General features: G+C 52.5%; 1 protein-coding gene across 1 annotated transcript in view; it reads left to right on the top strand.

Annotated features, from left to right (window-relative positions):
• Positions 1-128: 128 nt before the first annotated feature.
• Positions 129-14,294, top strand: part of cskl (c-src tyrosine kinase-like) — a 31,614-nt gene continuing 17,448 nt past the window's right edge. Inside the window, exon 1 of the mRNA XM_086175225.1 lies at positions 129-423. The gene's annotated coding sequence lies outside the window, so the exon portion shown is untranslated. The remainder of the gene's footprint in view (positions 424-14,294) is intronic.

Here is a 14,294-nt window from a genome sequence, read left to right as displayed (position 1 = left end):
GCCGGGATCCGTCTCCTTCCTAGGTGACATCAGTTGCCTGTCACCTGTTGGCCACGGGGCTGCGCTCACGGACCGCGTGCGCGCGTCCTTCTCCACCGCGCATGCGCACCCGCCTGACTGGAGACCATTTCCTCCAGCGGCGGCACGAGCGCGAGCACGGCAGGCCTCCCGTCCGACACACACACACGCACACACACACTCTCACACACACGCTTACACTCACACACACTCACACACACACACAAACAAGCAGACATATGCAGACGGAACACGGCCGGACGTCAACCAGAAGCCACGTTTGGGATTTTCTAACGGCGGAACCCGGGTGCGTCCCCGAGCGGAGGAGTCCTCCTCCTGATGGGACGCCATCGCTGAATCGCGGCAACATCTGGTCGACGAACACCGCGGTATCTTTTCCAGAAGGTGAGTAGCGCCGTTAGCTCGGACGATTTAGTCCCGGGATGAGCGCGCCGCGTCCCCGCCCCTTCCCTCCGCAGGCGGCCGGTTCCCCGGCTACAGCTTCTAGCGTCTCCCCGAACCTGTTAGCTAGCGTTAGCCGCTAGCTTGAAACACGGCGAGACCCATTGTCGGACACGGCTCGTTTCCGTTCCCGACCCCCGGGGCAGGGCCAGGAAATCGACGCGATCCCACCCCCACGCCGCCGCCGTTCCGCTATCGTCGTCGTCGTCGTCGTTGTTGTTGTGGTCGTCCTTCTCGTTGTCCTCGTTGATCCTGCGTGTTTGCGGGGCTACCGCGGATAGAGACCCCCCCCACAGTCCCCGCCTCGCCTCCCCTTGGTTCCAAAATCGGACGAGTGAGGCTAATGCATTGTTTGCCGGGGCTCCTATCCGGACGGCTAGCATCCTATACCCGCTAGCGCCGAGTTACTTGAAAAACACACCTCCCTTTTTAGTCTTTTTTTGTCGAAACGTGTTGGGATTTACTGTGAAGGTCGAGGGGATTAACAGCTTGGGTTTTTTCCCTCCAGTGACTGTTTTTTGTCTGTCATCTAGACGTAGCGTTTGGCGGATTAGAAGCGAACTATAGCTCTGTCCGATAATGGACTTCTGAGAGTTAGCCACCTTTAGGTGTCGGAGATGACAGAAATCATGCAATTTGGATTAAATTATGGTTTTGTTTTCAAAATATAATCCGTCCACCGCCATGCAGATAGATTTATACACCCAGATGAGCCTGGGACATTAATAAAACGTCCTGTCTGGATCTCACTGGATGTCTATTTAGGGCCGGGTTTCCAAAGTGGTGGCCCATCCCATCATGTCAGCAACACAGCATGAGACGAAAATAATCACTATTTTTGGAAAATGCATAAAAATGAACAAAAGTAGAAGGGGTTCTTCAAAAAGAAACATACATTTAAGGATATTTAGTTTTTGAAAGGAAGGGAGGTTAGGCTTGGTCCAGAGCCTCCCAAGAGGTCAAAGGTGACCAGTGTATTGGGGATGGAGGGTGTGTAGTCTGACTTCGCTCTCTCTCTCACACACACACACACACACACACACACACACACACACACACACACACTCACAGAAGCCCCGTGGTGATGGTGGCATTGGTGTGTGTGAGGCTTTGATATGAAGAAGCTGAACCATCAGGTGACTGAGAGCGGCGGCAGCGGCGGCCCTCTCCGAGTCCCTTCCTTTGCGCCCGAGCCAACTGTGTGTGAAGTGTCGAAATGTACATTCCTCTGCAAGCCACAACACGATACACTCTCTCACACACACACACACACACACACACACACTTGAGAGACCCTGTAGTTTGTCGCCGCTCCGCCCCGTCTTCCCTCTGTTTTGGTTTGCTTTCTTTGCCGCTGCTCGCTAATTAGTTGAATTCCCAACTTGTTGACGGGGATTTTAGCCCCTTTGATGGTCCGCTCCCAAGCATTAGCCTGCAGATTATTTCCACCTGCGCTGGATCTGGTAGCGCAGGCCGCTGGACGGCGGGGATGCGGCGTAGGACGCCGGGCGGACAACTCGTGGGGCGTCAACAAACGTGACCGGGGTGGACCGTAAACGAGAAACGATCCCGCAAGGACCAAGTTGGGAAAGCTGTCCGTTTCCCTGGCGATGGCGTAGAAAGTACCGCTGTGAAATCTACACAGTACTGACCCAGAATACTTCACGGTCCAGGTCGGACCTCACAAGAACATCCAGAGTTCACCCTCTGCGGGTTCACGCCGCCATCTTTAGCTGATTTTAGCTTCACCGCCGGTCCCTGGCAACCACGCGGAGCCCGTCTCCATGGAAACCCGGCGGTCACGTGACCCGCCGGGACAGGAAGTGTCAGGTGGAGTCCCGAGGTCTCGCCTCGGGACCGTCTCCCGCGGATCATGCGGTTAGCGGGGAAGTAATGGTCGCTCTGTTTCCACACTGACCGTCTCATTGAACATTTGACGGGCGTCCAAGGCCCCGCTGACCTCGGCACAATGATGGCGTTTAGCCCTCCCTCCCCCCTCCGCCCCCCCGGGACTATTCTCCGCCGGCGTCCGCTGTGTCTTTAATCAGCCGGCGCAGCAACAGAGCCGGGATTTATCACGGAGACTTTGCTGCAGAGCTTAACGCTTTACAGCAGGACGTCCCAGATGGTGCAGCGGCGGCGGCTCGGAGACGTTTGAACGACCTTTACTCCTCCCGCGGCCTCGCACTCACACTCGGCTAATTCCTCTCAAATCATGAACGTCCTCCATGGCTGTAATTCCTTGCAGTTTATCTTTTATATGTTTGTTTTAAGCATTTAGCTAACACCTAAAAAGCTATTTGCTAGTTGGTGAAATTGGTGATATGGAAAACAGCACCAGACAATCGCACCGCTTGGCTAGTTGTCTCGCTAACCAGGTGATGTTTTGCTGTCGTAGCAGCTAATCCACCTGGCCTGCCAGCCTCCGTGCTGGGGGTTCCAGCGCAGACCAAATGCAAAGCGGCGGGCGGCTCGGCGCGCCTCTCGCTTGGGAAGGACGACGGAAAGTGAAAGTGGCGGCGGCGGCACCTGCATCAGCTACACTTCCTGTTTTGAAGGCAGATCAGAACGTTAACGCGCAGCTGCTAGCGAGGGCTTTGTAGCGTAAGGACACGGCGCGATATCTGGATCAATCGGAGAAGACCGTCGACCACGTGGTCAATCGTCGATCTGGTCTCCTTTTAAGAAACGCCGCAGTGATTGTGCCACTTCCTGTTGTCTGGCTGATTGACACCTCTGCAGGGGAGGAACGTCTCGGGTTTCAGGTGGAGGTGATGTGGAGGACGCTCCTCCACTGCTGCTCTGAGTTTTTATGGGAAATTCGTTTCTGTAACAATAATCTCACGTTTGCATTTTTAACCGTCACCCGTTCATTCGTTACCTAAACGACTTCTCCTGCAGTCAGGGTCGGAGCTCAGCCTGGACCTTCATCACAGGCCTCATGTAGAGACATACAACTGTTCACCCTCTTGTTCACAAGTCCTATAGAAACATAACTACTGACCTGTGTGGGTGGTTTAGGGTCTTCTGTGAAGCTCCGGCATGTCTTGGGAGTGTGGGAGGAACCTGGAGGAACCCTGCTCAGACACTGGGAGAACACGGAGAATGGTTTCCTGTCCAGTACCTTCTTGCTGGCAGGTGGAAGCGCTAACCACTGCAGCACCTTGTACCTGTATTAGTTAATCTTATTTTGATTGTAGCTTCTTCAGGTATGACCTTCAGGTATGTTCTCTGCAGGTTCTTGAGTTAGTCTCCTGGCAGTTTTCAGAGTCGTCTCCTGCTGATTTCAATCTGACCTCTGACTCTTGGGTCATTTTCTGTTGACGTTTGTTGGCCATACTGTGTTCATCTACCGTCAGGGTTTTCTTAGTTAGCTAGTAATTAGCTAGTCTGTTCTTCCAAGTAAGAACCCGTCAGAGTCGTATCTCAGTCTCCATGATATCGCAGTCGAGCCCCCCCCCCCCCCCCCCCCCCCCCCAGTTTCCTGTCCCAACTATGTCTCCTCTGTCCACCAGCCCCCCCAACACCCTTCTCCTTCCTCCTGCTGCCGTTGCCCAGTAGAATAGCTCCATTGTGGAGGTCATCTTGCGCGTGAACTCATGGAGGCCCTGCCGTCTGGGCAGCGTCTGCTCGGTCGGTCAGGCTCCTTGAAGGCGCCGGCGGACGACCCGCCACGCCTGCTGGCGAGCTGCACAATGCACGCCGTGACACCATTTTCATGACCTCCGCCGCCGCCGCCTCAGGCTGATGACGTCACCTCGCTGACGAGTCTTTGTGGCTGGCGAACCGGTCGGGTCCGACGAGGCTGGGCAACCCCTTCCTTCTAGGTGTAGGAATGGCCTTAGGTACAACTCCTACGCTGCGAGACCGGAATGGGACTCGAGTCGGCCGCCAAACAGCGCTTCCTGCTGGAGCGTTGTTTTGCAAGTCACCATTTCTGTCCATTATGTCACGCAGCGCGTTGCTTTGCCACATGACCTGCAGCTCCTGAAGCAACCAGTGACGACGGCGAGGCCTTTCATAGTGAAACTCTTGATTGTAGAACCGGCACTTCTCTATACTGCTGCTACAAATAGTACTACTTGTATTACTGTCTACCTTCGAGAACTCACAGCGTGGACTTAATAATCATAGTTTAAAAAGGCGAGTGGGCTCCAACGTTGAGGGAACCACCGCCCTTCGCTTTGTTCCATCTCGCTCTTCCTCCGCTTCCTCTGATTGTTCTGCGTTGTCGTTTTTGATCTGCTCTCAACCTCCGTTCTGTGGTGGCGTGGTAATGTTGATTTACTGTTGAGCAATTATTACATCGACTAGCGAGGCCGTATTGTGGAAGCGGCTCACAGCAACGCTCCTCGTGGTCCTCCTGTGAAGGTTCAGCAAGATCAACCCCTCCTCGTCCTCCACCACGGCTCTATCCAGTGGAGCTTCGGGTGGAGGGAAGAAGCCCGATCCTCCCGACTCACCGTCTCTGAAGAACTCTTTTCCATGAACTTGTAGTTCTTTAGTACCGGCTCGTCCAGGGGTCGGCAACCTTTAACACCCAAAGAGCCATTTGGACCCGGTTTCCTCGGAAAAGAAAACACCGGGAGCCGCAATTACTTTTTGATGTCTAAAATAAAGATACCACTGTATATATTGCTTTTTATTACCTTTACACTTTGTATAAACAAGTGTGTCGTGTGTTGCTTCTGAAATTCACAAAGTATTACGGAGAAAATTAAATTTTATTTATGTAATGAAATCATTTTGAGCTTTGGGTTTTCAGAGCGTGTAGCGGAGCCTTGACCTGAATTTTAAAAATAAATCGGGAAAAAAATCACTTTCAGTAAACAATGAAAAATAATTATTTGCAAAATATCTTCATAGATATTTATTTTACCTGGTTTATGGGACTTCTGCTCCTGAACTTCTGCACACAGCATCTGCAAAGCGGGACCTTACTGGCTGGCGGGTATACCGGCTTCCGCGAGGGGGACGTTATTTTGAGCGGCGAAAAATAATAAATATAATTTTATTTAATATTTCAAGATCACAATAATCTTCCAACTTAGAACTAAAAGTTAAAAAAAGGAATTAGCACAAATGAAATATACTTCAATTAAATATTTATCATTTATTTTCTCAAGCCGCTCGGAGCCGGAGTGTAAAGATGGAAGAGATGGATGTTGTAAAACATTCTTCTTTTTATTAAATTAAGACTTTGTGTCCGTCAGTCTCTCTGAAACAGTGACAAACCGTGCTGAATGGCCTTAGCGGTCACTTCCTGTTTTCATCTGCGAGCCGGAGTTCCCAAAGGTCAACTTTTCGAGCACAAGGGCGGCGAATGTTTGAGCTCTGCATCTTCTTGCTGGGGAGCCTCAGCGGGCCGAGTAGCACGATTGCACGATGTTGTCGTTGTGACAATGTTGTATTACCCCGGTGCTAAACAGCACTAGCGTCCGCTTGCTAGGAGCACCTGTGGCGCCGTTGACAGGCGGCCCTCCAATCGGAAGGGCAAGACCAAAGTCGAGACCATTAAACATTTGACCATAAAACGCCTCTGTGCGATGGTGTCGTCATGGAGACCACATGGACAGCCCACCGGGCGACAGAGCAGCTGCTAACGGTACACGGAATCACAGTAATCAGTTTCATCTCCGGTGTCTTGTTTTTAATCACGGTGAGAAAACAAAACCCTAGGCGGCCGGAACCATCCAGCTGTGGCGCCAGCATGCATATCCTTAAAGGAAGGATCCAGTCTGAAGGAGGTTTCTGTCATCTGCAAGAAACCCATCATCGATCAATACCGTTGGACGCCCCGCCGGCTGTCACCTGAACGTACACGACATCGGAGTTCGGAGAACAATCTCAGTCCAGCTGACCTTCTTTTAGTCTACTTTTATAAGCAAATGATGGAAACGCTTCATCCCAGCTCAGTGCTCGTCGGTCTTTGACCAGCAACTTCTAATTTAGCGTCTTTATTTTCTTTAGAAATGGCACAGCTCGGCTCTCCGGTCCCCAGCCTCGCTCTGACCTTCTCACATATGCACTCAGGGTAGTAAAGCAAACACAAGGGTAACGCTAATATCGGAGATAGAGTCTTCATTGTGGAAAATATGAGCCCTTTATCCAACGGGATTTGTAGCCGTGGTTGTAATGGGTAGTCATGGTTACCGGTGTTTTTAAGAACCCATTGATCTGGCGGTTTGAGTTCGTCCAATAAGACGAGCCTTATTTTCTGTAGACGCACGTCGATGGAGGTGAAAGTCGCCCGATTCCGTCCGGCTGATGTCCATACCTCGGAGTCTGGGTCCTTAGCGGGGGGCTGGAAGAGCCGTCCGGCTCGCATTTCTGCTCGGCTCCTTCCCGGAGTCTTCTGGGAATCTAAGAATGCGCCGACCATTTTGGAAAATCGGACCCCGCCTGTTCTAGCCTGGCCCTCATTGCGTTGGGGTCAGGGACGGAGATGTTGTCCAGGCCCCTGGCAAACTGAAGACCATCAGGTCCTCCACCCATTCTCACCTCTGAGATCACCTCATCACACTGCAACTTCTTGGTGTCTCAGCCAGACTTATCACCAGGAGAGATCACCAGATGCATCCGAGCTGCCCTTATAGGATTCTTCTGGACCGAAGAAAACTCTCGCTGTGCTTGACCTCTCCGATGTCTTTGACTCTGATCGGTGTCTTTCTCTTGCTTAAGGCCCAAAAAATGTTCTTCTGGATGATCTGTGATCGTCCACCGCCCGAGGATCAGTCTTTTTATTTTGTTTTTTCACAACATTGTCCATTCAACAAATCTAATTTTAATATAACCGGAAACATACTGCCGTAATTTCCGGACGATAAGCCGCGACTTTTTTCACTCAAACAACGATGCGGCTAATATATGGACGAACTTCACGCCGCTAAAACATTTATCCTCGTCACGTCGGACCGATGAAACGACCGGGGAATTCCGATCCGTTCAACTCCGACACCGAAGAAGACGACTTTGACGGTTTTAGTGCGCAGGAGGAAGCTCAAGTTAGCGATCGGCTAGCCGGTGCGGCTTATATTCAGGTGCGCTCAATAGTCTGGAAATTACGGTAATTCTTTTTTAGCAGCCAAGTGGTAGCTAGTATTGTGTTGCGAAGAGCAATGTGTGGAATGAGTCCATCAGAGGGGACAGCTCATGGTTTATGTTCTGGAGATTAAGATGAAGCTGAGATGGTGTGTACCTGGACAGAGGAGAGATGCTGAGGATCTGGGTAGAAGGATGCTGAGGTTGTGGATGTCTGGATGAAGCCCTGCGTCGGGGATCTGCAGTTTCCCAGGGTTCTCCTCGAGATGACCTCGAGTCAGCTATCTAAGATTGTGAAATTCTCCTAATGATGACTCTAAGGCTTCTTGGGGAGCCTCGGTGGTCCAATCACACCTCCTGCTCTTCATCAGTCATATAGTCCAGAGGAGGACCTATTCCAGAGTGTCTTCACGGGGTTTGTGCTTCAGGCGTGACGCGGTCCTTCAGTGAGCAGCTCCCTGTAGATGGTGCACAACTACAGAGCTGCTATGCTAGGTGCTAACCAGGCCATCGGGGGCAGCCGGGGGTTGGTTGTCTTTCCCGAAGACACCAAGGCAAACAGACCACACACCTTGGATCTTCTCTGCAACCCCAGACACGCTGAGGTCTTTGACAATTTCACAGACATTATGGTCATTTTCCAACGGAGCTCCCCCAGGAGGTTCACGAAAATTAGCTCTGTGACTCGTGGATGACGGGAGATAACTCATCTATCTCCCCCTCTCTGGTCAACTGGAGGTGGTAGAAGATTGAGGGACCCCACCAAGGGACCCCAGATACCATCATGCTTAATGTAAAAGTAGTGATATTGATCACTCAACCTTGAATACCATTGAAAAACCAGACTGTATGGGCGCTAATCTTTCAGACGGACACACACGTCGGAGCGGAGTTACCACACACACACACACACACACACACACACACACACACTCTACAACCCCCTGTGTGATCTGTGGAATTACATCCGCCAGTCAGCTCTCCTCTCAGCTAATTAGGCTCCAATCTCATCCTTCGCCTCGGAAAAGAAACTACTGACCTATTTAGCGCCGTCTCCGGGGGTTCGACTATTGTGGCTGAAGGAGCGATCAGTGCTCGTCTCCACCGGTTGCTCCGGTTTCTTTTTCAACCCCCGGTTCTCGTGTCTTCATGGAGATGTTTTTGACGACCGTCGCTTTGAACTCTAGAAGAACCGTTGAATTAAGCTGCGACTTGACGGCGGCGCCTTTTTTTGCCTTATTTTTCCCCAGATCCTCCCTTCCTTCACCCCCATGGGAGTGTTTGCCCCTGTTGTTGTTGTTTCCAGGTTTACCCCAAGCATGACACCTGTCCCCACTGACTTGTATGCTTAGATGCAGATATTGCTGAGATTTCAAAGTGAAGCTGCAAGAGTTCCCCGCTGTTTGATCGCTGTCGGCCGCTTTTGGACAGAACGCTTCTCAGAAGTGTCCGGCTCCAATTCCATTCCAGGAAGTAGCCTCCTCCAAGGGAACCACACTCAAACCACAGAAGAAGAAGGTGCGTTCATGGAATAATAACCATGGACTATCAGATGGTTGAAGTGTTTATCTTCTCCTTGCACTGCCTCGACGGGTGAAGAACCCCGTTAGCAATTAGCTAGCAGTACTCTGGGAAAAATATTGATGTTCTGGAACATGCCCTGGAAACCTCTCTGAGAGCTCAGAACTCTTTGTTGCTCAAACTCTGGGTGCTTCTGTTCATTTTCTACAAGTTAACATCTGACCGGTGACCAGGATAGTTCGTGAAAGCATCTGGTAGTGGGTGTGGCTTACGGGTTCCACCAATCACCGAGCACCCTTAAGTGCCCATGGAAGTGTAAAAGGACACTGCCTCAGGGTAGAAGCTAAGATGGTTTTCAGGCGCTGAGGTCTGTGGTCCCTGGTTCCCCTGCTGTCCCAGCGCACCAAGAAACAGACTGGTTCTCGACAAGTTCCACCAAGAGTCTTTTCACGTCCCGTCTGATCGGTGTGTTATGGCGATGCAGACCAGAAGAAGGAGGACGGCAGTGGAGCTGCAACAATTAGTCAGAAATCTGTTGTTCCCCTGAAATCATCCCCCAAGGAACCACCACGGATGAATATGGATGTGAAAATGTGTGTGTGTGTGTGTTAGCAGGCTCACGCTGTGCGCTAATGCAAGTCTGTGGTTGTGAATGAATAATTGAGGGCGCTGGCATCGTCAGGCGAAGCCTCCATTATTCATGGTTGGCACCGGGATCGACACATGACTGCGGCTCATATTTCGAGGAGCCGCCTCCCTCTGCGTCCGCCGTCCTCTTCCTTCTCGGCAGGGTCTCCATCCACCAAAGTTCCCTTTTGTCCTTCGGAACGTGAAGCTTCTTTTCCACGACCTTTCCATAGTTGCATCTACCTGCGCCCCCTCCCCTGAAGGTCGCCTGAGCCCCAAGTCCAGGGGCGCTAACAGCTAAGCTAACAATCACAATGGCACTCACGCAAACCACCTAAACTGAGGATCTGATGTTTTTATCTGATCCAGGTTTTTTTTTTCCATCAAACCACCCGATCGGCCAATCAGAGACCTCAGTCTTCGGGATTGCGGATGAACTGTAGAAAACGCTTATTTCCTGAGAAGAAACCAGGATCAGGATCAAATTATCGAATCAGGATCTTCTTTTGCGTGAACCGCGGCAGCGCTCCCCGACAGCCGCCCGGTGATTGGCCGGGCCAAGCGGGACGCCGATCGGCTTCCCGGGTTCCCCGACACCCTCCTCGATCCGCCCTTTTGAAAGCTCCCGGGTCCAAACCGCCGTAAAATGACACGACGGTGAAAACCAGAGATCAGACCAGATTTAGAAGCCCGGCTCGGCCGCCAGCGCCGAACCCCATCATTATCCCCGGCGTGGCCCCGAGGGGGAGGAGCACGGCTACCGTGGACCTCCAGCTCCGGGCCTCCTGCTTACGGGAGACGTCCTCCAGCGCTCTCGGGACTCTGACAGATATAATCTGGGTTTTCTTTGTTTTTCGTAGACATTCGCAGCCGCGGCCGTCGCTAACGCCGCAGCCATATTGTAGCAGCGCCCGCCGAGGCTGCCGCTAAACACCGCCTTTGTGTCTCCCTGCATGAGCTTCACCGCCGCCTCGTCCTCCTCTTTCTCCTTCTCTGGTCTCAATGGCAGAGGCTCCCCTCCTCCATCATAATCATCATCATCTTCTTCTTCATCTCCACGCCTTCACCTCCCAGGATATGGAAGCCTCCTCATTATATGTGTAGTTGTTTACTGAAGGACAGGACCATTCTCTGTCTGTCTGTCCGTCTCGGTGTGTGTGTGTGTGTGTGTCTGTGTCTGTGTGATAGTCACAGGATGGGAAAAGTGTGTGTGAACCTGCCAGGTGGACGTCCTGCTGAAGATACCGTCTGTGCGCCACTCCCAACACACACTCTTTCCTGAAAAGTTGTTGCAGAGATTTTTTTTCATCTCTGTGGCTAGCAGCTAACTGGCAGCTGTGGCTTGTAGCCAGCTAGCAGATGTGGCTCGTAGCTAGCTGGCAAAAGTGGCTTGTAGCTAGTTGGCAGAAGTGGTTGTAGCTAGTTGGCAGAAGTGGCTCGTAGCTAGCTGGCAGAGGCATACAAGTGGCTAGCAGCTCATGGCTCACTGGCAGCTGTGGTTTTTAGCTAGCTGGCAGAAGTGGCTCGTAGCTAGCTGGCAGAGGCATACAAGTGGCTAGCAGCTCATGGCTCACTGGCAGCTGTGGTTTTTAGCTAGCTGGCAGAAGTGGCTCGTAGCTAGCTGGCAGAGGCATACAAGTGGCTAGCAACTCATGGCTCACTGGCAGCTGTGGTTTTTAGCTAACTGGCAGATGTGGCTCATAGTTAGCTGGCAGAGGCATACAAGTGGCTAGCAGCTCATGGATCACTGGCAGCTGCGGTTTGTAACTAGCTTGCAGCAATAGACTATAACTAGCTGGCAGTGGAATATAAGTGACTGGCAGAGGTGGTTCATAGCTAACTGGGGTTTGTCGCTAGATGCCAGATCACAACCCCCTGGCAGCAGCAGGTCATTGCTTGCTAGCATCAATGGATCATGGCTAGCTGGCAGTGGCATATAAGTGTCTGGCTGCTCATAGCTAACTGGTGGAGGTGCCTCCTGTCAAACTGGCTGCGGTGGTTTGAAGCTAGCTGCTGGTCCATGACTAGCTGGCAGCAGCAGATCATTGTTAGTTGCCTGCAATGGGTCATGGCTACCTGGCAGTTGCCTCTAAATGTCTGGCAGCTCATCGCTAGCTAGCTGCGGCTTCTAAGTAGCTGACACCGCCAAGTTAACTGGAGGCTAATGAGCGGCCATACGCAGGTGATGGGGGCCTGTTATTGGCCGTCACGTGATGTCACATCTGGTCAAATCTGGCCTGTCCAATGAGGGTTTGGGTGGAGGTGACTCCTGGTTGCCGGCGTCTGCGTGAGCGTGTATTTTGGTCCGTCTGGCGTCAGCGGCGTTCGTGCCTCCAGAAAGCCAAAGCGGGTCCAGAGTCCCTGAAGTGTCACGCCATGGGGAATCACAGGACGGCACACCAACCCTTCAATTCAGACGCCCCACAATGCGTGCAGCGGCGGCGGCGGCGGCATGGATATCAGGGAGGATATAAATAGACGAGTGGGTGAGCGAGGGCCGAGGCCGGAGCTGCAGCGTGAAGCTCCAGCGACGAGCCGCTGCCGTCACCCTCCCTCCTGGAGACAGGAGGAGGGGGAGGAGGAGGGTGGTGGTGGTGGTGATGAAGAGTAGGAAGAGGAAGGGCTTCATTCTACCCTCTTCCTCTGTTTCTTCTGCTTCCTGCCCCCTTGCTTTGTGATGGCCGGGAGCTCAAGCGTGGGCCGGCCCGTATCTCTGGAGGCTTTGTACCGTCTTCTCTTCGGAGCAGATAAAAAACAGGGGCGGCGGCCCTGAATGGGACCCAGGACGCCGCCGCCGCCAGCCAGGAACGGTCCTGCTGGAGCGTGAAACCTAGCCTCTCAGATGAGTGCTGTGTGATCACACACTCCTCTCACATTACAATGTGATGGTTTTGGGGAGGCTGTTTAGTCGCCATGGTTACAGGAAACACCACCAAAAGGTGGAGTTGTGGTGTTGTGACAGTGGTGCTGCAGGAGGAGGAAGGAGAGTCCAACCAGGCAAACCAGGAGAGTAAAGAGTGGTTGCTTCTCTTTGGTGGGTTTCTTTGAAATCCGGGGTTTTACAGAGAAGGTCCTCTTTCCGTGCACTCCATCCATCCATCCATCCATCCCTCCATCCATCCATCCATCCATCCACCCATCCATCCATCCATCCATCCATCCATCCATCCATCTTGTCACTCTTCTCTGAGGCAGGGGTTTCAGGGGCAGCACCTGAGCAGGAGGCCCAGATGTCCAGCTCCCCTTGGGGAACCCTGAGGTGTTCTTATGGTCAAGGTCCCCAGGAGGCCAGACCGAGCCTCCAGATCTGGCTCCTCTGGGTGCCGGAGGAAGCCTCTCCTGGATGTCAGAGCTCCTCAAACTATCTCTGAGGAAGAGCTCTGACAACCTGAGGAGCAGCTTGTATCCATGACGGGTGGAAAGCAGATCCACCAGGAAATCTAACGCTGCCCCTTTCGACTCGGCTCCTTCTTCAGCACGACGGACCGATGCAGAGTCTTCCTCACCTCCTCCAGGAGCAGGATCTTCTCCCCAATTAAGGGACGACTTGTATGTCAGAACCCGTTTTTGGGTAGCCGTGGAATTGGCTTGCCTGTTGAGTTTCACGTTTTGAAAAAGCTGTATCTCCGCCCCCTCAGGCACTCACCCTTTTGGACCACTGAGCAGATGTTTCTGCAAGTTTCGCAATTAGCGATCTTCCAGCTAGCCGCGTTGCTAACGTAATGGAGGATGCAAATCAGCGCTTTGTTAGAGAGCTGGGCTCAAACAGCGCTGATCTCTGACCTCATCGTGGTCGTGGCCCGTCCCAAAGGCGTTCCCATGCATCACACACACACACACACACACACACACACACACACACACACCGCCTCGACATCTGGACTCGGGTCCCAGGCGGGGATCAGAACCCGGGAAGGAGTGCACGACTGCAGCTGCGTTTTTACCGTCCATAAAATAACTGGAGGCTTTAGTGCCTTGGAGGATCTGCCTTTCTGGCGACCTTCCCACCGAATCATTCACGGTGTCGCTCCCGTCGCCGACACCAGCCGGGTTCTGCTTTCTCAACCCAACCAGACGCGCAATCGGGGAATGTTGTTTACTCGTTAGCGTAAACAATCCTCCCCCTTGTCCGGCTCAGCGGGACGTGTTGTGCGACGCGGCCCTAATAAATTCAATTTCCTCCCAGGACAATTGATGATATTCAGACCTCCGCTGACGAGTCCAGTCCACGTCCAGAGCCCCCCTACCCCCACCGCTGTTTTGTTTTTTAAAACAGCAACAATTACCGTCCAGGGATCCGTCCACCGTCGCTTGTTTGTGCTGCTTGCCGCTGGCGTGTCAGATCATTAACCACGACGAGCCTCTCCGCTCCTTCCTTGTCGTCCTCCTGCACGGGAACTCACGCTCTCCGGTGCCAAAGGTGCCTCATTTGCATTTTGCTGTGGTTTTTCTGCACCCGATTTAGAAACTGCCGGGAGTGACTTTTTAAATAGTCAGCCAGGTGCCAGAAACTGTGTGTGTGTGTTGTGTGCACACACACACTGGGAAATGCACACACACACTGTTGTTACACTTAAGGCTAATTTCTGTTCAGGTTACGTCCCTTTCAAACGCCCTGGTTTTTA

This window comes from Fistularia commersonii, chromosome 27 (genome assembly GCF_037954325.1).
Source record: "Fistularia commersonii isolate RoL2024-O1a breed Wild chromosome 27, RoL_Fcom_v1.0, whole genome shotgun sequence".
NCBI lineage: Eukaryota > Metazoa > Chordata > Actinopteri > Syngnathiformes > Fistulariidae > Fistularia > Fistularia commersonii.
Note: the sequence above shows the minus strand (reverse complement) of the source record. Positions and strands in the feature narration are given on the sequence as shown.